Source organism: Pimephales promelas, chromosome 1 (assembly GCF_988280905.1).
Source record: "Pimephales promelas chromosome 1, fPimPro1.hap1.1, whole genome shotgun sequence".
NCBI lineage: Eukaryota > Metazoa > Chordata > Actinopteri > Cypriniformes > Leuciscidae > Pimephales > Pimephales promelas.
Window position 1 is genome coordinate 27,006,717 of NC_142769.1, and position 25,000 is coordinate 27,031,716.

The 25,000-nt window shown below is 38.8% G+C and overlaps 1 protein-coding gene across 2 annotated transcripts in view; it reads left to right on the plus strand.

Annotated features, from left to right (window-relative positions):
* Positions 1 to 25,000, plus strand: part of cdh8 (cadherin 8) — a 96,179-nt gene that overhangs the window by 3,395 nt on the left and 67,784 nt on the right. The window lies entirely within an intron of this gene.

Sequence of the window (25,000 nt, forward strand, 5' to 3'; positions counted from 1 at the left end):
CACTATCTCCACCATCAGTGAGGTGGAAAATAACATCCTTTGTGTGTCCAAAATTTGGCAGGACTTCAGCTAATTAAGGCCTCTCGCTTGAATTTTCTTCTGTTTCTGATTTCCCCCTCCTGTCACTCAGGCATGTGAATAAAACATGTGCTCTCATGTGGCCTTTACACCTGTGTTTTTTCCCAATATCGGCATGACACAAAAAAGTCCTTAAGAGCAGCATCAATTTTTTAAGAGCACCAATTAAGCAGCCTTTGTTGGATTCTGCCGTAGCTTTTGATCAGCAGAAATGCATAAACAAACACAACAAATGGGCTCCCCGTGACGATCTCCAAGGTACAAGGGCAAATGAATATGATGCTTTCAGACTGACACATTCACAATGCTCTCTGTGTGATGGAGACAGCTGGGAGCGCTCAAACGGTTATGTGCCGTTCTGGTCTTCTCTAATGTGTTGTGCTGTTTTTTTAAGGTCATGGAGTACTGTATATGTGCCGGTGAGCAGAATGATTGTCTGTAGGAGGACAATGCATGGAGAGTGGTTGGGCATACGGGATGCAGATTCTACTCTGCTTCATTGATTGGGCCTTTATTGATTAAGCTTTGTTTTTATTGCTGTTTTCTTTTCTTTTTTTCTCCCCTCTTTTTTTTACAAACCACAAGGTTAAGTGCTCAAGAGAATGGCTTGCAGAGCTCAGATAAGTTCCATGTTGCAGCGAGATATGAAGCCATGCTGTTAGAAGAGATTGAACGCTGCCCCTCTCTCTCTCTCTCTCTCTCTCTCTCTCTCTCTCTCTCCGCCTCACTCCATCACTTAGGATCTGCAATCCTCCTTCACTCTGTCTCTCTAATTAAAAAATGAATCAAATAAAGAGTGGGAGGTGTGTGATTCAAATGGGTCATTCGAATCAGCATGTTTTTTTTTTTTTTTCTCCCTTTTCCTGCCATCTCTGCCAGGCATGTGGTTGTGGACTGATTACCGAGGAACCTCAGGCCGAGATTACACTCATTTCATCCTTTAGCTTTTATTACGTGTCGGTCTGATGTTTAATTATACACCCGGCTCCTGTCTTGTCAGTGCCCAAACTCCCCTTGAGCACCAGCTGCCAGTCGGAGGAGACGATTAGCATACGTGTAGAAGTGGGCATGGCAGGGCTGAGAGAGAGAGAGAGAGAGAGAGAGAGAGAGAGAGAGAGAGAGAGAGAGAGAGAGAGAGAGAGAGAGAGACTGAGGAAGGGAGAGGAATAGTTAGCTACGGTAGATGACAGCATGCTTCTCAGTGTTTCACATGGTCTCGGTGGTCTCGGTGGTCTGACTCACTGGGCTAAAAATGCAGCTCACCGTCACCTGGTTATGAGAGGTGCGTCAAACACACGGCAAACCCTTTAACAAGACTGTAGGTGGTTGTGGAATTATAGGGGAATCCAGGGATAGCTGTCACACTCTTTACTAGTAATTCTAAGGGTTTATTTGAAAGTAAATTTCTGTGTAGACAATGAAACTACCGTTCAAAAGTTTGTGGTCGGTAATATTTTTTTTTTTACATATATTTGAAAGACGTCTTCTAAGTCTGCCTTTATTTGATGAAAATACAGTAAAACAGTAATATTGTGAAAGATTATTACAATATAATAACATTTTTATATGTATTCCTGTGAATGCAAAAAGCTGAATTTTCAGCAGGCCTACTCAAGAAATGAATGTTCCCAGAAACATAAAAATAATTGTTTGATATATAGAAAACCACATTTATTTGCAATTGCAGTAGACATTTTCTGAACATTTACATTTATTAATTTAGCTGATATGTCAGAGGTTTCACGCCTCTGGAGCAACTATAGGGGTTAAGTGTCTTGCTCAGGGACACACTGGTGTCTCACAGTGGATTTGAATCCGGGTCTCTCACACCAAAGGCATGTGTCTTATCCACTGCGCCATCACTGTAGCAAGTCTATGCTGTCACTATTAATCAATATAATGCCACCTTGCTCAATAAAATTTTGTGTAAAAGCAAGTGTACCTATTCTAAATTTGGTGCACCTTGCGTAGTACAAGTTAGTACACAACATGGGGTAAGTTTTAACAACCTTCCATTAAACACATTTTTAGTTAAATGAATCAGCAACAGTTAAAATGTACGTAATAAATATAAAATATAATGTTGTTGGCCATCAAACATAATTTGTAATATTTGTCACATTTAAAACACATTCATTTGAATTTTGGTTTGAAGGATATAGTTTACAAAACAAAAATGTATCTGTTATCTATTTTGCACAATTGGTCTATTAAGTCAAAACCTTACTGAGAAACATAGCCCCGGTCTTCTGTATATGTTCTCATAAATAATTTTGCTTTTGATGATGAGTTTTGTATTCATAAGCTTTTACCACAAATACATGATTTCAGACTTAAAACAAAATGCTTTATATCTTTAATATATGGATCGCACATGGGATTTCTAAGTAGTAGTTGTACTGCATTTGAATGTAGGACATTTATATATATATATATATATATATATATATAAAACTCATAACAGTGATGGGCAGAACAGAACAAATTGTAGTCTTTACCCAACACAGAGTGACATGGATGTGTTTACTAAGTACTAAGTATTGTCAGTTTTATTACAGCATATGTCAGTTAGATGCTATCCCACACATGGCTTTGTTCCCCCACTTTTAGCTGCTGCTTGTTTTGATGGCTAATCACAATGGACATCATTATTTTCTTTGGAGTGCATATGTACTCTACAAAAATTAATAGCACTGCTGTGTGATGTCTTGTATTACCATGACGTGCTTTTATCAGTGATGGGATTATGTGTGTTTGTAGCATAAAGAGAATGGATAATATGCGATTTGTATTTAGCAATCCGAGCTTAAGAAAAAGATCCCTGAACATGAATACAAGAGAATGGTATTCTTTATTCACAAAAGAAAATGTGTCTGTGGACGTTTGCTTTGCTGGGGGGAATGCCAACACTTGATAGATAGTGTCCATGAACTGGAAAGCCATCAGCCAGACTGTAGACATTTCCCAGTTACTTTTATTATAAAAAGATGTATCAAGAAATTGTGTTTTGCTCAAGCAAAGTTGATTTGACACATGTCGTCTTTATGCTGATGTCCAATGTACTGTGAAGCTGATTTCAGCATTAAAGCCAGAATAACTGCTCATTCTATGCTTTTGGAACATATTTCTCAAGGGGAGGGGAGGAAATTAAAGGGACATTTACCAGCACAGATTTGGCCTACATAAAGGCATGACTCCATTTTGAGTTTAAACCCATATTATTTTCTCTCATTTTCTCCGTTCAACACAAATTAAGCAATAATGCATCCATGTAAATAAGCGTGCGAGCACAGTATTATTCTCCAACACTTCATTAAATGCGAGCCTACAACTTAACCCTGAAATATTCATTATGTTATTATTAATTACATTACAATATTAAATATGAATAACTTTGCTATCAAATATTAATTAGTAGCGCTCTGTCATTTTGTAATGAAAGCCAGAGTGGATTAGTTTCACTGAGCACAATGACTGGAGCTGAGAAGGGATATAAATCTAACGTCGGTCCACGTTAAAGCTACTCTTCTCTAATTCCAAAATAAAATAGCCCTTTTTACAGTCGAGGGACACTGTAGAAATGCTGGTTTCTAAAAACGCTTTAGTGGCATTTGTAAGTGTGCCCTATAGCTATGGAGAAAAGAAAAATAGTGTGACAGTTTGAATGTAAGGTGCAGTGAATCCCTGAAACGGACAATCGATTCATGTTCTCTGCGCTGCCTGTGTTGGGATTTGCTCTTAACTGCCACTTTGTTTTTGTTTTTGTTTTTTTGCTACCATGACACATTGCTGGGAATCCACTGAAACTGTCCCGACTGTTCTACTTCTTCTTGTTCAAGGAGAGATAATCTCAAAACAATATCTCAATGATTGTTTCAGAAGATTTCTTGATTAAGCTATGGTTGACCACAACAAGTACGACCTTTTTATATTGCTACAATCGTAATATATGCGCACAATGAGCAGTTCTCCAGTTCATTCGCTTCTGGTCACAGTCTGTACTGAGTGGTGCAAGTTAGACCACAGAACAGTACTTGCCCTGTTCAACCTTCTTGACACCTCATGAATTATCTATTTTCCTCCCACTGATCCACTCTGGAGAGTTACAGCTCTAACTCTCAGCTGTTTTGCTCTGTGTTTCTGGTGCTCTGAAAAATGCTACAACTTCTCACTTTTAGGTGACTGAACCTGCATGTTTATTAGTCACCTTGCCTCAGACTGCATGCCTATGAACCACCCACAGACATTTTCCATCTGATGCAGGTTGAATACAAATCTGGAAAGCACTTTATAAAGTAAATTATATCCTGATTGGATGATTTTAGTCAACTTGTGAGAGTAAGGTCACAGAGGTGTGTGTGTGTGTGTGCCTTTTAATCAGTTCTTTTTAAAACAAATGCATACAAACAGTGAGTGCCTGCTTATGAAGATGAAATAATCATGGATTTGCTTGTTAAAGACTTTTGAGAAACAAAGGAAAAAAGGAAACAAAGAAAATCTCAAACATTTGTTTGATAATTTTGCGTGAGGCAATTAAAATAGACATTTGCATTTGAAATGACATATTCTGGATTGATGTATTGATGTGATAAGATGTATTAGACTATAATTTGGAAAATGTGCGTATACTGAAAATGACTGCAACGTTCTATTTAAGTTGTGGCTATAGATAGCTATTCATAAGTCTGAATAACTTCATCTATTCTGTTAACTCCTTTTTGGCTCTTACCTTTTTTTTATTATTGAACGACATGAGGGTGAGTAATTATGACAGCATTTTTATTTTTGTATGAGCTCTCCCTTCAGGATGTGACGTGTTAGTATTTGTATTGACCTGAACATTGGTCTTTAGCTTCTCTCTTTGATGTTTGGTTCAAGTGATTATATGTTACAAGATAATAACCCGTGGGTCCAGGATACTTCTGTGAAGTATGAGCCGGTCCTTCCATTCCATGCTTATGGTGCATCACACAACTTCGTTCCTTGCTGCTATCAGAGGAGGGGATTTTTAGCAGATCAAAGGTGCACCCTCTGATCCCCTCACGATTTACCCCTGCCAACACACAGTCTGATCTGAGACAGTCTTGTGTGTTAATCTGCATTTGCTCAGGTTAGGAAGGAGGGAGCACAGGTTGTAATGGATATCGAGCAGTTGCGTGTGATTGAAGGCCCGGCGAGTGGGCACTAACGAGGGTATTAGTGGACTTATCCGTAACCGAAGTAATGAGATGCTGATCATCACCACTGGCCACTGCATCCATCTGAAGCTCTTGATCTGACCTGCGATTGGGATTGTGTCATTGGTGATGCAGAAGCCGAGATGAATGTACTGTCTTCCTTTTTGAACTTTGAACCACTTTCTTGGATAGGGCTGGTGAAGATAGGACAAGTAATGACAACATGATCTCATCATTATTAATCACACTTAGACACTGACATGTAATGTAAATAATAGTATTTTGACAGAATGGAAACTTTAGAAGTACAAATGTTTATGATGTTTAAGAATTTCTTTTTGTTATCGATGTTGAAAAGAGTTGTGCTACTTAAGGAGCATTGCTGAAGTTCTGAAATTTCTTACCATTACTGACACCAGTGGCCGTTAGAGAATCTGCAGCCAGGCTCATGCTCGTTCTCGGTGCACATGCTCACACGCTATTTGGCCGCACTAGATTTTTTTTTTTTTTTACTTACGAGGAGTTTCCGTGGGTATCTGGATTGTGCTTGATTGATCTGAAGTCCATTTGAAACACTAAGGCTAGCGATTGACATTACTTACTAAAGGCTGCCTTTCGGATGGAAGCCCAAGTAGACGAGAACATGCATGGCGTCACATTTTGTGAATTTCTTACGCCAATTCAGGCCGACGACTCCACACACAATTGAGCCTACAGGCTGATAGAGGCAACCGTGGTGGACAGTCAAGGTGTCGTTCTTTCTATTACATTATGGTTGGCTCATAAATGTACAAATTAAGACTATCTTACAGATTTTTTTAAAATAAAAACCTACACATAGCCCCTTTAATATTGTTCTGAAAACAGTAGTATTTTTCTCTGGATTTTTTGAGAAATAGAATGTCTTCGGAAAATCCTTGTCCTCGATTTACTGAAGTCTATATGTAAAACGCATTTGCAGCTGCCTGTCATGGATTTGCACTGAATTGATTTGAAAAAAAAAAAAAATCTGTATCAGTTCAATACGGAACAAGACTTTTATGTGTCAAATACGTAATGATTATGTATTATACGAAACGGTTGGCAACCCTAGGCTCAGCCCACTTCTCACCCCTCACTTCCGTAGAAGCTACGGTGGCTAAAATGGGAAAAACATATCGTCGTCTGGAGACAGCAGAGAATAGAGGAAGCCAAGAGTGTGTAATATTTTCACTCTTTCTGAACCACAGTCCAATTATAAACCACATCGTGGATAAAGTTTACAAAGCCATAGTCAGGTGAGGATCAAGGGTCTTAATATACTGTATATAATATAATAATATAGTAAACAGCTGATTGTCTCACAAACATAACCAGCACATTTCTTCCCACATAGCAAAATAATACAGCAAGGGATAAGAACCACATGAAAATAATACTCTCTATGTATTTTTTTTCTAACAGGTTAGTAAAAGTTTAGTTGGCTAAATATGAGCTGTAACTGTGGTTTGTGCCTTGTTTAAACTCGACGCGTCCGCATTACCCCAAAGGTGCAAAGATTGTAACAGCGCGTGTGCCTCCGCATCCCCTAGACACCATTTACTACACACATAGGCTTTTTTCTATGATTTTGAAAACTCAACTTAAAATGCTTCCAAGATCGACTTGTCGACAGCAATCGACGGGTTGGTGATTCCTGTAACACTGTTTTACGGTGAATGACAAGAGTACTAATCAGCTGTCTGGCTAACGTAAGCACATTTATTCCCACATAGCAAAGCCATAACACAAGTTACATGAAACAGTCCAACTACATTTTACACCATTGACAAGGGAAAATTCACTACTCACTGTGTTTATGGCTAGCTTGTAGGTCTCTGCGGCTTCTCTTTCAAGGAAGTGACGAAATGCGATCTGTAACGCTGTTTGTTCACTGTCGGCTACAGTAGAAACATGATGTCACACTATGCTGAGCTTCATAGAAGGGGGTGCCCGCTGTTATGTAGATATAAATGTCTCATTCTAAGGTAATAAAAACATTACTGTTTATTAAGTAAGTTCTTTATACACCACTGAAAACATAGTTATGGATGTCATATTGCATTTCGGTTAATATATACTCAAAAAGGTTACACATTGCACCTTTAAAGCCATTGTACCATTGCTAGGTGAGCACAGTCTATCTCTCTCTCTCTCTCTCTCTCTCTCTCTCTCTCTCTCTCTCTCTCTCTCTCTCTCTCTCTCTCTCTCTCTCTCTCTCTCCGCACAGTGCTGTAATAAAACACCAGGACCCTGCACAGCGTCCAGCTGACTTGTGGGATCACATTAACACCTCTCGGACCAGCCGACAGCTTGTCTATTGCGTTGTTGTTGTCTTCGTCCCCATTAATAACGTCTGCTTGTGTGTGTGTGTATACTTGTCTACCTAACAGGCGACCTTGGTGCCGTTACACACTCACCAACAGGGGACCGCCAAGCCAAGTGGGTACATGTTTCAAGTCCCCTGTTGGTCATGCTTAAAAACATGTTAAAATCAAGTAAAAAACACTCTTGTTTACATTTTTGACCAAGTGGGGACCTACAGGTGTGTGTGTGTGTGTGTGTGTTTAAGTCCATACTCAGCAGCTCCTCTGTACTCTGGCGCAAGAACTGTGTGTGTGCGTCTTTGCGTACGTGTGTGTGTGTGTGTGTGTGTGTGTGTGTGAAGAGTTTTAACTTGACAGAAGAGAATTTCTTGCGCTAAGCATATTTCCATTACAACACCGAGATTACTGTACAATCGCGATTACGGACAAAAGGCCTTTTCCATCTGCCTTTCAGCAGGTGCTCTTGAATCATTAAATATGTATACTGGCCAGCATTTAAATAAATAACTGCTGGCATTTTATTTCTCTCTACGATTGCCATGTCTTAATACCCCTTGAAGCATCTCTGCTCTCTCTCTCTCTCTCTCTCTCTCTCTCTCTCTCTCTCTCTCTCTCTCTCTCTCTCTCTCTCTCTCTCTCTCTCTCTCTCTCTCTCTGTCACCCCCCCCCCCCACACACACACACACACACACACACACAGACAGAACATATGATATACAGCTCCAGGAGGTGTAATGAGCCAGTGTGGCAGATGTGTGACAACACCAGAGCACCTTTGCAGTGACTTATAGGGTCTGGTCGCGGCGAGAGTTGTTTGAGGTGTAAATCCCACATCCCTCGGTGGTAACAAGAACACAAACAAACATGGGCACACTTTGTCCCTCTGCTCTGAATCCTCGTCCTAAGTGACACCAGGGCTTGGGATGAGGAATCTGCATGCCATCCTCATCTGTCCTCGCCGGGACGTTGTGGGAATCCACAATGTATGCTGTATAAACTGTTTTTTTTTTTTTGTTTTTTTTTTCCCTGCTGCGTGGAAGAGGCAGGAGTGAGTGCGGTCTTATAGTCACGCCAATGAGGAAGAGTGAGATTACACGGGCGGGAAAAAAGCCAGACTCAACCAACTGTACACAGAGACAATTTCATTCACGCTGTCAGGTAATGGCAGCGCGTAGTACTGAATATCCACAGCCATCTTTTCTGCTCATCTCTTTTAATTTAGTGAAAATATATCATCTGTACAAAGGCCGCCCTCCTCGATTCTTACAGGCGAGGGAAAAAAAAAACACATATCGACAAACCTTTTATAACTGTCTTTGACTGTGGGTCACATGCTTTTTTATGCCTTGCTTTAACCTCATAGGCTGTGGTGGATTCTATCTCATTTCTGATGTTTGATTAAATTTGTGCATGCTCAAGTTTGAACAAAACATTTTGGGATCAAGTATTATAGCCTCCTTTAGAGGAGATATGAGACAATGATTGTGATCTGGGCTTGGTGGAGATGGCCTATACCCACCTGGGTACTTCACATACCTGATGTATACCTTTGTTTGCCAGGAGTCTCTGGGTTTTGGCTGTTGAGAGAATGTGGAGGTGGTGCATGTAGCTGCTAAATGAAGGCTTTTGGCAGAGCGCCTTGAACTCTGCGTGGACTAATCACTGGAATTAAGTGGTTAACCTTTACTGTGTTGCCTGGGCTCAATATTTCACTGCTAAAGCGTGTTATATGGCCCTTTCACTCAGTGCTGTAGTCAACTCGCTATACAAACTGACCAAAGGTATTATGAGTGATTATTATTTAGTTTCTTCTTATTATTTATTTATTTATTTATTTATTTATGTATCTATCTAAGTCATTGCTGGAATGAGCATGTTGAATGTGTGTATTGCTATACTGCATAGCAGAGTTTTGGTCAGTAGTAGTGACACATAAGAGTCAGTGTTAATCTGTTCAATGAAATTGCTAATATGTTTGGTGACGTCATGATTACAAACAAAGGGTGTGTGTGTGTGTGTGGGGGGGGGGGGGGGGGGCAAGGTTATAATGAATTTAATTCATAAAATATTTGATGGAATTAACTGAATGAAGCAGAACACATTATAACTCAGATCTAGAAGGAGAATTCTTGAATGAAGCAGAACACATTATAACTCAGATCTAGAAGGAGAATTCTTGAAAGCAAATTCTAGTCAGAATGTCATAAAAACATAGTTGCACTAAACAGTCTTATCAATCTCTGGCCACTTAACACTGCCGATCAAAAGTGTTGGTCTCGGTAAGATTTTTAACATTTTGAAAGTCTATTGTGTTTACCAAAGCAATTGAAAACATTAAATCAATGGTATTGTGATTATTTATTTATTTATTATTTTTACAATTTGAAGAGCCCCTATCATAGCATTTGAAATGTTCCTATTTTTGTTTTGGGAGTTCCCAAAAACAGTTTAACGTGCATGCAAGGATAAAAAACACTTTATTTGTCTTATAATATGCATTTATTTTTACCCAATTTGCTCAACGACTCCCAAATGATTCGTTCGACGATTCATTTTCCCAAACACCTCCTTTGAGTGATGCAAATCTGCGGCAATTGGTCAAATGACCCAGTCAGTTGTTATTGGTAAACCGTAGGCAGAGACTGTAGGCAACGGAACGCAGATCACCAGGATTATAGCTTGTCAAGTGTTGAAAATTGTATATAGTGTTTGAACAAACGTGTCAGAAAAAGTGCACTTTCCACACGGTCCCTTACTCGCGTCTCCGTCAAGAGCAAGCTTTCCCGGCGAAACTCACATTGCGGCGGCTTTTGAGGGACAGTGCTTATTATATAGAGCGAAGTCATATTTGGCTAAGTCGTTTAGGAGGTAAATGCCATTTTTCAATGATGCGCGGAGTGTACACAACACAATATAACTATATTGTGCATGCTACAGAAAACATAACAGTAAACATTATTAATAATACTTAGAGATTGTGATTCGGAGGAGGATGAACCTGATCCATATACACTGGATACTGAGCCCTCCTTCGGGAACAACCTGCTTGTGAATCCACATTTGAATTAATTTATGTTTTTGAATGATTCGTCATTAAAATGATGAGAACACAAGGTTCGGGCTATACTGTTGTGGTATCGTTGCAAAGATGAACTCTAACCACTGATTCTTCACATGCTCGTCTCTGGGCAATGACAACAAGTGGCTGAACTATCTTTGCAATGTAGAACACAGCTTCTTCTCGACATGACGCTATTCAGCTGAAGTTTTTGAATGTGTTCTAGACTAGAATTCACTTCAAGTTTACACTCCCGTCTGCACGCGCAGTTGTTTGGAGTGGCCAATGAGCTATTTTTTTGTATCTACGTCACGGCGAAACAGCTAATGACTCGTTTCAAAAACAATTCATTTCATAGACTCTGAGTCAACTCTCACTTTAGACAATAACTTTATATACGGTGCACTTTCAGATATAAATCTTTGCAGGATGTTTTCATTCCCTTAGAGCTATATTCCACACTACATGAACAGTCATTTTCAAAAATCCATGATAGGTGCTCTTTAATACCATTTTTATTTCAATATACAAATTATTGTGATTACAAAGCTGATTTTTATCATAAAAATACCCATTTAAATGTTATGCACATTTCATTTCAGTAACACTTACATTGTATCTTTAGTATATTTTATATAGGCTTGTAATGTAAATTAAATACCATGTTTAATCTGTTGCAGGACATTATTGCCTGCTAAAATTAAAATTTCATAGACTAAAACTATGTGTAATATCAGAATAAAATGGACTATAATTAACGAATAACACTTAAATGATGACTTCGTTGTATGGGGCTTTTTCATTAAGAGACAGAAAAAAAGACAAAAAGCCCCACAGTTATAGCTTTGCTTTAATTCTATGAGAATTTCACAATATACTAATTTATTTTATTTATTTATTTATTTATTTTTTTTTCCACTCAGTTCTGGTAGATTATGACCAGAACAAAACGAACTCACTGCACTCTTGCTGAGAGCACGTGGTTTAGTTTAAGCTCTGGCAGCTAGGCTAATTTCTCCATCATTTTTGGATTGCAATTATTCAATCCTGATTACTTTAACAGTTGATTATAATTATTTAAACCTTCTAATTGCTCACTGGTATAGTCATTGTGGGCTGCTAAGTCATCATCCAGCGAGTCAGTGGCTGCTTGGCAGGGCTGAGCAGCTCGTTTCTGCAGACGGCACCCTGCGTCACGGGAACTGCAGGCAGAAGGGCTTATCCCAGGCTCCCTCATCCCATGAAAAGCCTAGGAGCCAAACTGGGAAGATAGAGTAATCTTGTTGAGAATGGATGTCGCTATTGTGCTTTTTGATGTGTAGTTGGCCGCATGGTTAACTGGGAGCAAACGTGGGCAGGCAATGTGTAGACAATGGGAGCGGGTGGGAGGAGAAGCCTATTTTGAGATCTTTAAAAACAGCCACCATTCACTGCTGCCTGCCCGAGCTCCAAAATAACAACACAAGAGGAAGTAAACCCCTTCTTCCGGTGCATTCTGGCATTGTTGTGGTTGATGTCAGTTACTGCTTGCCAGCCATTTTGAGAAGAACAAAAAACTAACCATGGAGAATCGATTGCCTCAGTGACACACCTGCGAGATTGTCTGGGAGCCAGTGAAGTGTGGCACTGACCTTTATTGAAAATTAACTATTTTTGTTTAATGATACAGCTTGAACAAGCTGGAAAATAACCCAGAAAGTAAGTAAAGACCTTGTGTGACATGCTTGTGCACGTGAATCAATAATCAGCATATGATATATTGTTTCACGCCATGTGATTCTGTGTAAATTAAGCCTCTGTGCTGCATTAAAAATGCAGATTGTACAGCATGTAGATCAGCGCTTCTCAACTAGTTTTCCAGAACCCAATAGGCTGCCTTAGCAAACTTCTAAGTGGGCCTCATGATGACTTAAAGTTCCCCTGTAGTCAATCATTTTATCCCTTAAGACTCATCTACTCATCTTCCATCACGTGAACAGGAAAGTTTTTTTTATTTTTTTTTTATTTTTTATTTTTTTTTGTGAAGAAATGTTTTATTCATGCCTTAAAATAGCTTAAATGTAAGTCTAACCCCTTGTTTCAGTGGATTCATGAAAATGAAAATAAGCTCCACCTCCACTTAACCACATGAGCTCGGAGATCCGATCGCTTAACTTTACTGTAGAAAATGCTCCAAAATGGCAAGTGGAAATACTGGTTTAATTCAGCTATATATGTTTGATACAGAAACTGATTCAGAAGAAGTGGAAGAGTTAATTATACAGGGTCGTCAAGTCGCTGTATCAGAATGGCATTGTGTTTTATGTATCTCTCTTCACAATGTCGGACACATAACAGCAATATGATTAGCCTTTTGCTTAAATACTTATTAAACAGCTAATAATGTTACACAAACCATGTTCCCATTCACCATGTCAGTCAGATCCTTCTAAAAATCAACATCCCTAGAAATGCTTTGAACAATTTAGAAGTCAGTGGAGAAAGGCATACAGCTCATCATAACATCGTAATGTACATCATATACATAATTCACCAGCTATATTGCTAAATTTACATTTTTCATATCAACAGAAAAATAAAAAGCACAGTAATGATGTGCAAAAGCCCGTCAGCCCGCACATTGACATAATTGGTTACAACATACATTATTTGTAATGTAGAGACTACAGTTTTTAAGACTGTGTTTGATTCACTGCAGTTTTAAGAAGGAAATACTCAGCAATGAAGCTGACTGATGAATGACCACATGACTTGTCTTAAAGCATATTAAAAACCCCACAGACATATAAACAATATTTCAAATAAGATAATGGTTACTTAAAATCTTAAAATGCCATGTGCTTTTTTTATAATTTACTATTTATGCAAATCTCTATAATAATTAAAAATTGTTAGTAAAATATTTGTAAAAAGTGTTAGTTAATGTGTATACCAAATCATGAGTGACTGGAAGAGTCATATACTTTATTTGGTAAAGAAGAGTGGGAAACCAGAAGAACATGCAGCTCTTAAATAAGTATTATTTTAAGTTTGTTAATTATAGTTATTTTAATTATTTAATTAATTTAAAGGCAACCATAAATGTATATGTTTTGAAATCAAAACACGGGCCAGGGAGCCATGGAATATTGTGGTGGGCAATGGGTGGTCCTGGACAGTAAGTTCTACAGAAATTGGTAAATGCAAGCCAAAACTGTATCTGCATTACGATGAGTAATGAAAAAAATATATATATATTATTATTATTATCTTTTTTTTTTTTTGGTGGACCATCCCTTTGAAAATAAAATAGTCTCATAACACTGCATATAATCAGTCCTTATGACATTATGCACACATACACGCACTCGCTCACACACATTTCAGTTGCAAATGACTTTTCTCACATCTCCATCCAGACAATGTCCAAACATGATCCATTTTAGTCCAGCCATCCTAAAAAAAATTCTGATTAAATCCCAACAAAACGAAGCAAATCTCTTCACAGGTCTTGTTGTAATAGTAAAGGGCTTTAACATGTTAATGTGCTGGGTGGGTTTTGCAGACAACATTTCATCTCATTTCAATTCCTCTTTTCCTTTTCTTGGCATTGAGGGGTTGCATGAAAAATTCAAGCCGTTATAATATGAGATCCAGATGAATCATGAATCCTTAATGGCTATCAGGCTTGTATAGGCCGGCCTCTGGAATTACACTCAAAGAATGGTGACTTTCTTTGTACTGGGTCAGTGCCTGTGTCTTTGTATATATGTGTGTGTGTGTGTGTGTGAGGGGTATTGTAGTGTGAGGAACAGAACAAAGACCTCTGTTGTGCCGTTCATTCAGATGCGACTTTACACCTGCATGCTATAAAGACAGAGAAAAGGATCGGAGACACACTACTCCACATGTATTCCGGTTTTGTCTTAAAGGTACAATATGTAAGAACTGTTTATTCAAATATATAAAAAAAATAAAAATAAAAAAAAAAAAACACTTGCACAGTGTTATATATTTTGTTCAGTTGTGTACTTGCATTATCCTAAATGATTCAGAGAAATTCACAATTTTAAAAAGTGCCTGTCCCTTGTCACTTGTTGCCTGTCAATGGCTGTCAATGTCCACTCCTACTGCCATAGTAACCATGGCAACATATGCGCTAACTGCTTAATGTCTAGTGGCACACTGTTGTTGTTTCGTTCAAACATTATAGACCATGGAAACAGACTTTGAGACAAAAGGCTAAATAAAACGACAATAAATATTACAAGAATACAAGCGTGCCGCACAAGCCCTTAAAAGTGAAGCCAAAACATCTCGATCGACCCCCTTTGACCAGTCCTAAGCTGTGTCCCAATGTGAAGGCTGCATCCTCCGAAGTCCGTATTTGAAGGACGGTTGGCCGTATTTGAAGACCGATTGCGTCACAGCCGCGCGACGAAGTACGTCCCAATTCAAAGGCTGCATCCGCGAAGACCGCATTTAAAGGCCGATTGCGTCATCGCGGTGGGATGAAGGCTGTCCCAATTTAGTTATGCATCCTCCGAAGGCCGTATTCGAAGGCCGGTTGCGTCATTGCAGCGCGACGAAGGCTTACCTAATTCAAAAGCGACGCCAAATGCACACTTCATTTCCCCGTGAAAGGAAGGATACATAAATGGACACTTCGCGGACTATCCTACCCGATCCTACCCCATAAATCATTGCGCGGGTGACGACAGCATTTTTATTTAAAAAAAGGGTGGCCGAGAGTTCAGTGGTGGACGGCAAATTCACATTTAAATGTAAAAGTATTATGTTTTTATTTACTCAAATAGCCAGAGAAACCAGTGTTAAGAGCCAAAAGTTTTTTGTTTTTTTTCGTTTTTGTCCTTCTTATTATTCATCTTAACTCATTCGTCAGCATTGCATGGTTTTGTCAAGTGGAAATGCGAAAACGGCTTTTATAGCCTTGTATTGCATTTCTTGTACATTGTATTTCTTTATTATTCATTATTTCATTATTTTATGCAACTTTAAATGTGTACACAAAAGAGAATTCATGCATGGCTCTGGATATTTGTTTATTTTTGTAAGGGTCTGTGAGTGTTTGCAAGGTTGATACATTTAAACTATAATATAGGCTACTTTTGTTTTGTGTCGTTTAATGTAAAATGTGTAGTGTTGTGGTCCTGTGAGGGAAAAGGGTAGGCTACTTCACATTTGTACATGAATACTATCGCAGTATGAAGTTCCTTACATTCTCCCACTGGTTATTTTAAAAATTAAAGTAACAAATTGTTGGTCCATTGTCACAATATTAACAAATTGTTGCTAACTTTAACTTCGTCCCATATCAAAGTGCGCACCTGAAGCGCTCGGACCGGTCTAGCCTGCGGAGGATTGTTCTTGTCGCCTAGCAACTGTGACTGACAGCTGACGACGACGAGCGGGAGTACGTTTGCACTGGACTTTTTATATTTGGTTTAAAATATTCAAATAGGATTGACAGCCTGTATAAATATATTCACCATGGTCCATTTAGACAATAAAAAGAAAACCCTACAAAATCGTATGGTACGATTAACATTTGAATAGGCTATTGGCTATATATGTGCCTATGTTTTATCATTATTATTTTTTAGGCTATTTTCATTACAATATTTACGTAGGTTAACACCCAATATTTGAACAGTTTACAGTGTAATCTGGCTATTCAGGACGCAGCCTCTAGCATTAAACCAGCTCTGGCCAACTCTTGAGCCGAAAATACATGACTCGAAATATTTTTTTAGTGGTTATGTGAATTGAAATTATGTGATTTTATATATATTGCCCCTCATTTAAAGACAGGACAATATAAAACATAAAATTTCCAGTAAAATATAAAACAACAAAATGACAATAGCCTTTCTCCATAGCTGTTTACTCAGTTTCATTAAATGAATGATCAGGGTGGCAGCTGTACTCTCGCTCCGTTGTTTGGCGCCAGGAGCAGTAATAGGGAACACCTGGTTGCGCAATTAGGAAATCCCACGAAGGCTACATGAAGCGTCCTTCGAAGGCCAAATAGACTGCATCCTTCGAAGTCTACAGCCTTCGAAGTACGCAGCCTTCACATTGGGACACAGCACTAGTATAGGTCATAAACCCCACCTCCCCATGTTATTCAACGAGACGTGAGACCAACTAAACAATTCAATTACACTTCACATATCCTTTTTCCAAAGATAGTTTCTGTCATTTATTGTAGTTTCTATCACGTTGATGTAATTTCAAGTGTTCGTTTTTAAAATAAGTTTGTTTTTAGTTAGTTATGTGATGCTATAAACGGTGCTCTCACATCATGATTGACAGCTGTGATTGACAGTTTCTCTGTGCGAGGTAGTCACTGAAATGCGGACTTTTTTTAATAATGTTGATTATGTGGTTAGTATTTGTATTTACCTTATTTTAACGAGGTTCTGCACTCAGCAGACATCAATGGAGAGGAACGAAGCAGACAGAGGCCACTTATTGAAAGTGCGGGCCGTGTGCTTGCGTTTGATTCAGCGAGAATGAGGGCGCGGCCTTGGATTCGCAGCTTTACTTCCTGCTCATGACTGCGCATGTCTGGTCCCGAAAACACAAGTGCGCAGACTCAAGTCCCAAGATGTCAACGCCATATCGGCGGCTTCAGTTCTCTCTGATGGAAAAGAGCGAAGGGGCGTCGTCCATCTTTTTTTCAGTCTATGGTCTTGACAGAGATGTCATTCTTGCATGTGCTTTATTAGACAGGTGTGCAGATGTAAATAAAACAAATCTATTTTATATAGCTCAACACGATGAATGCTAGAATATGATCAGTTTGATATTTTAATGTTGATCTAGTTAACCCCTAGTCTCATACAGCCAAACTTACAAATAGAATAACATTATGTAACCGGCAGATTAGTGGGGCGAAGTTTGTCCCTCTCCAGCTACGGTACAGCTCTGACGTTACTGTGCCCAGCTAGCCCTGGAGTGGCTAACCACTCATTGGCGGCTAAGTCAGTTGCTATAAAACAGGTTTCACTAAGAAAGAATCACTAAGAAAGAATCCCCGGTGTCCAGATAAACATTGTCGTATTATTGTTCGGAGAAGTGGTTTGTGTGTACAGCAAAGGGGTTAGATTGATTGACGCTTCTGGGTAGTCGTGTTGGGTACTGCCAAATGTCTTGGGCAAGGCACCCGCTGGTAGCTGTATAGGAAGCAAGACGTGATAGTCAAGTCAGGTCACATTTATTTAAATAGCACTTTTTACAATACAGATTGTATCAAAGCAGCTTTACAGTGATAACATGAAATAATATGACACAGATCAATAATATTGTTGAATATTAAATGTCCCCAACTAAGCAAGCCAAAAGCAAGGCAACAGTGGCAAGGAACCAACTCCATCAGGTGATTGAATGGAGAAAAAAAAAACCTTGGGAGAACCCAGGCTCAGTTGGGGGCCAGTTCTCCTTTGGCCTACGAAGGAACAGTGATACCTGAAAGGATTGTGAAGACTGGCGCAATGGCACACTTTTTCCACTGTGTCCTTTTGTAAGTCACATTGAGATTGTTCCTGCTGCTTTGCCTTGCCTAAATCACATGCATTATTAGTTTTTTCTTATAATTTTTTTCCTTCTTTTTTGCTCTTTTGTTGGGTTACGTAGCATGGTGGCCCCCGCCTGTTGTTCCGTCTGATCAAGGTGGTATTGGCTGTTCCAGTATTTTAGGACTTTGTCCAATCGAAACTATTCTGCTGTTGATAATAACCTTTTTTGTCCCTGTCTCCTTATGCTAGAGTACTAGGGTGGGTGTTGACAGCGAGGTTCCTGGGTCCGTTTTCACGCACTGCACTGTGTATGGGATTGGTTACCGGGACTTCACCATATTGATTAAATCACTTATTTGCGGTGGTGGTGCCAATGTGGGTGTGTGTGAATTTGACTTTAGGCACCAGAGTTCAGAGCACGGTTGGTGAGTTCCACGCTTATTCTGGACAGGTAACCTACCCTGACAGCAAACCAGTATTATTTGCTTTGGGTCTTTCATAAGACAGTCCGGGTCTTTCCCGTTTGAGGCCAAGCCCCTCCGCTGGTACTTCCTGTGCCCTTATTATGATGATGTGATTTATTTATTTTTATACGATTGACCAATAAAGTATTGTTACTTTTTATCGAAAGCATGTCTCTTTATCAACGCGTTCTCATCCCAAAGCGCCATATAGGACGCTTTTGCAAAAGCGTAAATATCCAACGCACATGGCACCCTTTAACGTCTAATGAGACGCTTCGGTTAGGGTTAAGTTTAGGTAAGGTGTAGGGTAAGGGTTAGACCACTAGGGGGCGCCTTCTGCCCAAATATATCTGCGTCCCATTTCACGTTAAAGGGTGCCATGTGCGTTGGATATTTACGCTTTTGCAAAAGCGTCCTATATGGCGCTTTGGGATGAGAACGGGCTCCTCTTTATAGTTCATTTTGGGTGTATTATCATGAATCTGTTTGCCCTAGATTAGGTATTCAGCAGTTAAGGTGCAAAATATATCTTAGTGGGAGAGGCACCAGGTGGCTTAGTTAAATCGGTTCAAAGTCAGACACTAAAGGGTCACAACACCTTTCAACACACTCAAATGCAGTTTAGCATGATAGTGTAGACCAAGTGAAAAAGTGCTGTGTTACCTCACAATTTTAATTTGTCAAATAAACTGACCTGTAAATAGTATTTCAGCACTTGCGGGTAGTTCGGTAGAATTAAATGTCCTCATTCCTTTACATCCCAGGGACTCGTGTGTGGCGCTGATATCTGTCTCTCATTAGAAATCTGCTTCATTAAAAAAAAAAAAAAAAACATGAATGTATTCACTCATCCATAAACATTATTTCCCCATAAACATTATTAGATCCATCGGCATGATGAAAAGTTCCATGATTCCACGCTCATTTACTAAGTCATCAATCTACGCCTTTGTTATTGTTTTGAAGAGGTTAGCGTCTTTTAGCGACAAAAAATACATATTGTACCTTAGCTTGCTGCTGTAGTGGATGTGTATGATGGTGTGAAAAGATGTATAAAAGGAAGTGTGGTTTCTCTCTCGGTCTCTCTCTCTCCCTCTCTTACCTCCTACACTAATGTGTCAAAAAACAGAGATGTCAAAATCATTAGTATCCATGATTACTGTTATTTAGGACTTTCCAAGAATCACATTTTCTATTGAGTTGCCAAACTGATTGGTTTCAACATGTAACAAAAACAGTTTTCTGAAAGAACACACATACATGGCGTGGCGTTGAGACACATTGTGCGATTTCTCCAGATGGTATATGATTTCCTCAGTGTTAAAGAGCTATCGGCATTTTCAGGATGAAATTGGGTATCTGTTGTATGTCCTTGCTACAGGAAATACATATGTGTTCAGAGTGTGATTGTTTACATTTTTATGTTCTTTGACTGCCTTTTTTTTTTATTATTATAGCAAGCTCTCAGGCAAACAAAAAAACATACGTAAAGCCTGACATGCAATCACATAGGAACATGAACACATAAGTGGAGACAGACTGTGCGCTGGAAATTCTTGGCCAATAACACATCTGTGATGTCATGCCAAACATTACAGGTGCTCACATTACAAATGCAAGGTCACTGTCGTGCTGCCGCTGTGTATTTTTATCTATGTGGAGGAAGCTGAAAACAACATGTCAGGTAGTCTTTCTCATGCTCAGCTAACTGTATGGCTCAATATTTTCACAAATCCTGAAACTAAGAACACTTAGTCAAAGGGGATGACCAGGCTAGCCAATTGCGCTCCTGCGGATCGATGCAATCTCACATTGCATGTTTCAGCCCATTTGTCTGTGTCTCTCAGATACTTTTATAAACGTTCCAGGGCATGTTTCTCCAGTTCAAGAAGGCATTGCGGCGTGTTGTTTTTCCTTCAAACCTTAACCACGGACTGCAGTTAAATGGGAATGTAAGTTATGCTTATCAGTCGGTTGTGGACATGCCGTGTCTGCTTGCCAGAAATGCATCTCAGAGACGACCCGTGTGCATGACCTTGTTCTTTTGTTAAAGCATAGTGTTTTCATAAATACCATGCTGATATCGCAGGCTTGATAATTACTGTGTTCCTTCACACCCGGCCTCTTTATTAGTTTCCTGACAATGGGCTACATCGCTGAAAAATACACAAACACAAAAAATTCACAAATATTTATTACATGATTCAGTTTAACACAGTCTCATCCCAAATCGTCATATAACTGACGTTTTGGGACGTATTTTGACCATACGTCAATATCCGCCTTTTTAGGGCCCCCTTAAACGTCGGTAGATGGTGATCCCGGGCCGTCATACAACTGACGCTTTACCTTTAACGTCAGTTAGGTGACGGGTTAGGTTTAGGGTTAAGTTTAGGTATGGGGTAGAGTTAGGATCCCATAACCTCATCTACCGACGTTTAAGGGGGCCCTAAAAAGGCGAATATTGACGTATGGTCAAAAGACGTCCCAAAACGTCAGTTATATGACGATTTGGGATGAGACCGGGTTGTTCAGTTCATACTTAAATGTATTTTGAACTTTAGGATTACATTTAGAACTAACTTAAACACATTCACACAAATTGCGGGACCCTGGTGAACTTTAGAACGTGTGAGAAACAGATATTTTACTGGAAATTGTAATAATATTTCACAATATTTTTTTTCTTTTTTTTTTCCAGCCCTGTTGTGCAGAAAGACATCTTTTGAAATATTTAAAACATACCAACCTTTAACTTTTGAACTGCAGATTTAAAAAGTAAAAAAGTTACGGTACATCTTATTGCAAAGTAATATACATGATCTGCAGTATATTTGAATCTTTAGGTGTTTATTATGTTTTACAACCCATAGGCACAATATTTATAAACATTTGAGCAAGGAGAAATCTACATGTGCACTTCTTGAATCCATCCATCCATCCATCCATCCATCCAATCCATCCACACATTTTTTATTATTAATAATGAATGAGATAGAATTGTGTCCTTAAAATTTATGTGACTGTTCATGCATAATGGAGAACTACAGTAAGCTCTGAATCTGCAGACTTATTAATTTCCTTATCATTCAAAAATTTTACATTTAAAAAAAAAAAAAACTAAACAACACTTATCAGTAAAATGTAAAATTAATGTTGTTTAGAATTTTTTTTTTTATAAACGTGATTGAATCTGTAATAAACCTAGCAGGTGAATATGATGGAGAAATTACAAGGAAGAAAGGGATATTACAGTAGTGATGCTCAGGCTATTGGAAGGGCCTGTACACATGTTATTGGATTTTTTTGGGGAATCTTTAGCCAGGAGTTTGTCCTTTTCAATACAGATCACACACTACAGGTCAGACTCTATGTGTGAGTGATATCTGTGCTTGGTGATAAGGACACATCCTGTGTGCATGAGTACAATCTGGCCCCAAAGAGGGTGGATACCGATGGGAACTAACTACTTACGTGTGAGAGGGGCTGAGCTGGATGTGTCTGTTAGGGAACATAATTACTACTAATGACCATTAGGAGTTCGGTTTTCACCCTCCAGGGATTGGTGAAAGGGCTTTCGCCTTATCAGTTGATTAGTGCAAATCGAGGAGGCCGGATCCAGCATGTTAAGTAAACGGGACTGAGAAGTGTAGCATTATCTGGGGAAGACTAATGGAGCAGCGCAGAGTTCATCCTGAGCTAATGTGAGCCCGCATATACGGAACCACTTATAGATAATATCAAAAATTGAACCACCTTCCCATCCCACCCCAAACACCACACATCCTCAGATCCACGACACACATCACTTTCCTTATTATGGTTGCAAAATTCCGGGAATTTTCAAGGCTGGAAACTTTCCATGGGAATTAACAGGAATATATGGGGATTAATTGGAATGAACTGGGAATTTGCCAAAGAGGAGTGATCGCACGGGAGATTGGTATGGTAATGGATATAGCAATGTTAATGTAGTTTGGTCTTGGTGGAACAGATCTGCTATGCTGCTGCTGCTGCTGCAGAGTAAGTACCGAGATTTGCTACTGCAAATACTGTACATTCACAGACATTGCTGTGAGCATGTAAGACAAGCTGCTGCTGCTGCTGCACATGTAACATACATGATTTAACCGCCATAGCAGATCTGTACAGGTGGAGATTGGGAAGGTGGAGGGTTTCTGAACACGTGCTGCAGACTGCTGACAGAAACACATCGGTATTTGTTTGAATTTTGAGCCACAGCTCGTTGGACGCTGATGCAGCAGCAACCAATCAAACAACCAAACTCTTAAGCAGCACAACTGTTTCCAACCATAATAATAACTGAGTATCAAATAAACATATTATAATTATTTCTGAAGGAGCAGGGTGACACTGACAAAATAACACATGCATAACAATTGCTGCTATAAAAATAATTATTTTTAAAATTTTATAAAAATAAAAAATTATATACTTACTAAATTAGAATTAATTATTGGAAAATATATCAATATGCAAAAAAATTCCATAAAATTCCGTAAATTCCTGTTAAGTTTCCAACTTGATATATTTTCAAATTCCCACAATTAAGCAAAATTTACCAGATATTTTCTGTCCGATGGAATGGAAGTATGGATGTATGGAGGACTCGCTCTCTTGTTTCATACAAACACAGCTGCTGCCATTTTGTGACTATTGTTTTGTTCTTTGTAATGGATTATAAGATAACAAACAGAATTGGTAAAACAAAGATTTTAAAACTGTTTTAACACTATCTTATCCCCATAATTATTTATATGGCGAAATCATGCAATAAGTGGTTTGACAGTACTGTATCCCCAGGGTTGCCCACTTTTGGACTTTGGCTGGAGTGAGAGTGTATAATTTCAGTGCGCGTGCGGAGACATTTTTTGGTAACCCCCACTTCAAATTTAAAAAAATCCCAGTCCTTGTTTACTTAGTATAAACCCTGATTTATTCAAAAAACAAAACAAAACCTTAATAAATAATAATAATAATAATAGAAACATTTTTTTTGTTTTTTTTTTTCAAAATGTACAATTCATTTATTGATTGCACTATAAAAGAAAAATAAAGATAGAGAAAAACCACAACACACTCACAAATTAGGCCTGTTATATATTCCACAGTGGCAGTATGGCCTGCTTTACTGCCTCTGAAAGAGGTTTGTATCTGAAGCAGGGTTCAAACTGTTCATTGCGTCTGTCACGAACGAACGAACGGACGATTCGGAAGGTAACGTAATTACTTATGTTCCCTAAATTATTTTTGACTGCATTAAAACGATATAATAATTCTATAATAATTCAGAATATGATAGAGACTGCGTAGGTGGATGTGTTCGGGGAATTTGGCTGTTAAAAGTATAACATTTAAAGACCTTTAAATGAATGAAATGACTTGAAAAAGATTTGTTCATTAAAATGAGTCAGTAAAATGATACGAACTTCCCATCACAGTGTGCTATCATGTGACAGTCTGTGATGTCAGTCTTTTTTAGGCCAGTAACTGAAAAGGTTCAGCTCAGCATCCAAATTTGAGTGTGGCAGGCTCAACACAATATGGATAACCTTTGATAATTTGGGGAATTTTAAAATGCCACTTCCCTGATTTGCCAAAATGTAATTTATACCATGAGCCTATTTTTATTGAGCAATTGGCTAGCCAACATAATGCACATCAACGTTTGCAACTATAGTTAAAGTCTGTATTCTCGGCACACAGACTGATAAGGCAAGGCTACGACACAAGTGACAAGGCACACCATTTTATTATCTGCTTACCTTGACTGTCATCCAAGCTTTCAAACTTCAATCAATCAAATAATCAACCAATCAATCAATCAATCATTTATTTATAGAGCACATTTAAAACACAACCGAAGTTGACCAACGTGCTTTACAACTAATGGAAGAAACACAGATATAAAACTTCAATACATACTTAAACCAAATGAGACAAGAAGGCACTAAAAAAAAAAAAAAAAAAAAAAAAACAGCAAGACATATTACAGGGTGTTAAAAGCCACGGTGAATAGATGAGTCTTGAGTTGAGATTTAAAGGTACATATAGAAGGAACTTGCCTAATCGAAGGTGGAAGGCTATTCCACAGCCTCACACAAACTTGCATCAGTGGGCTCCGACCCCGAACTATGCGCTGAACTCTCTCTGAACTTTTCACACGCAACTGACGTATCAGGTGCAAGGTTTTCAGCCAATCAACGATCAGAGCATACTGCCGTGAGAACGTTGTAGGCAGATGTTACAGCTGTGGGCCTTAAACTACTTTCCTGTCATTAATACGTTGTGTTCTAGTCATCAAAAGAAAATTAACGGATTGAGAGGGGAGAAAAAA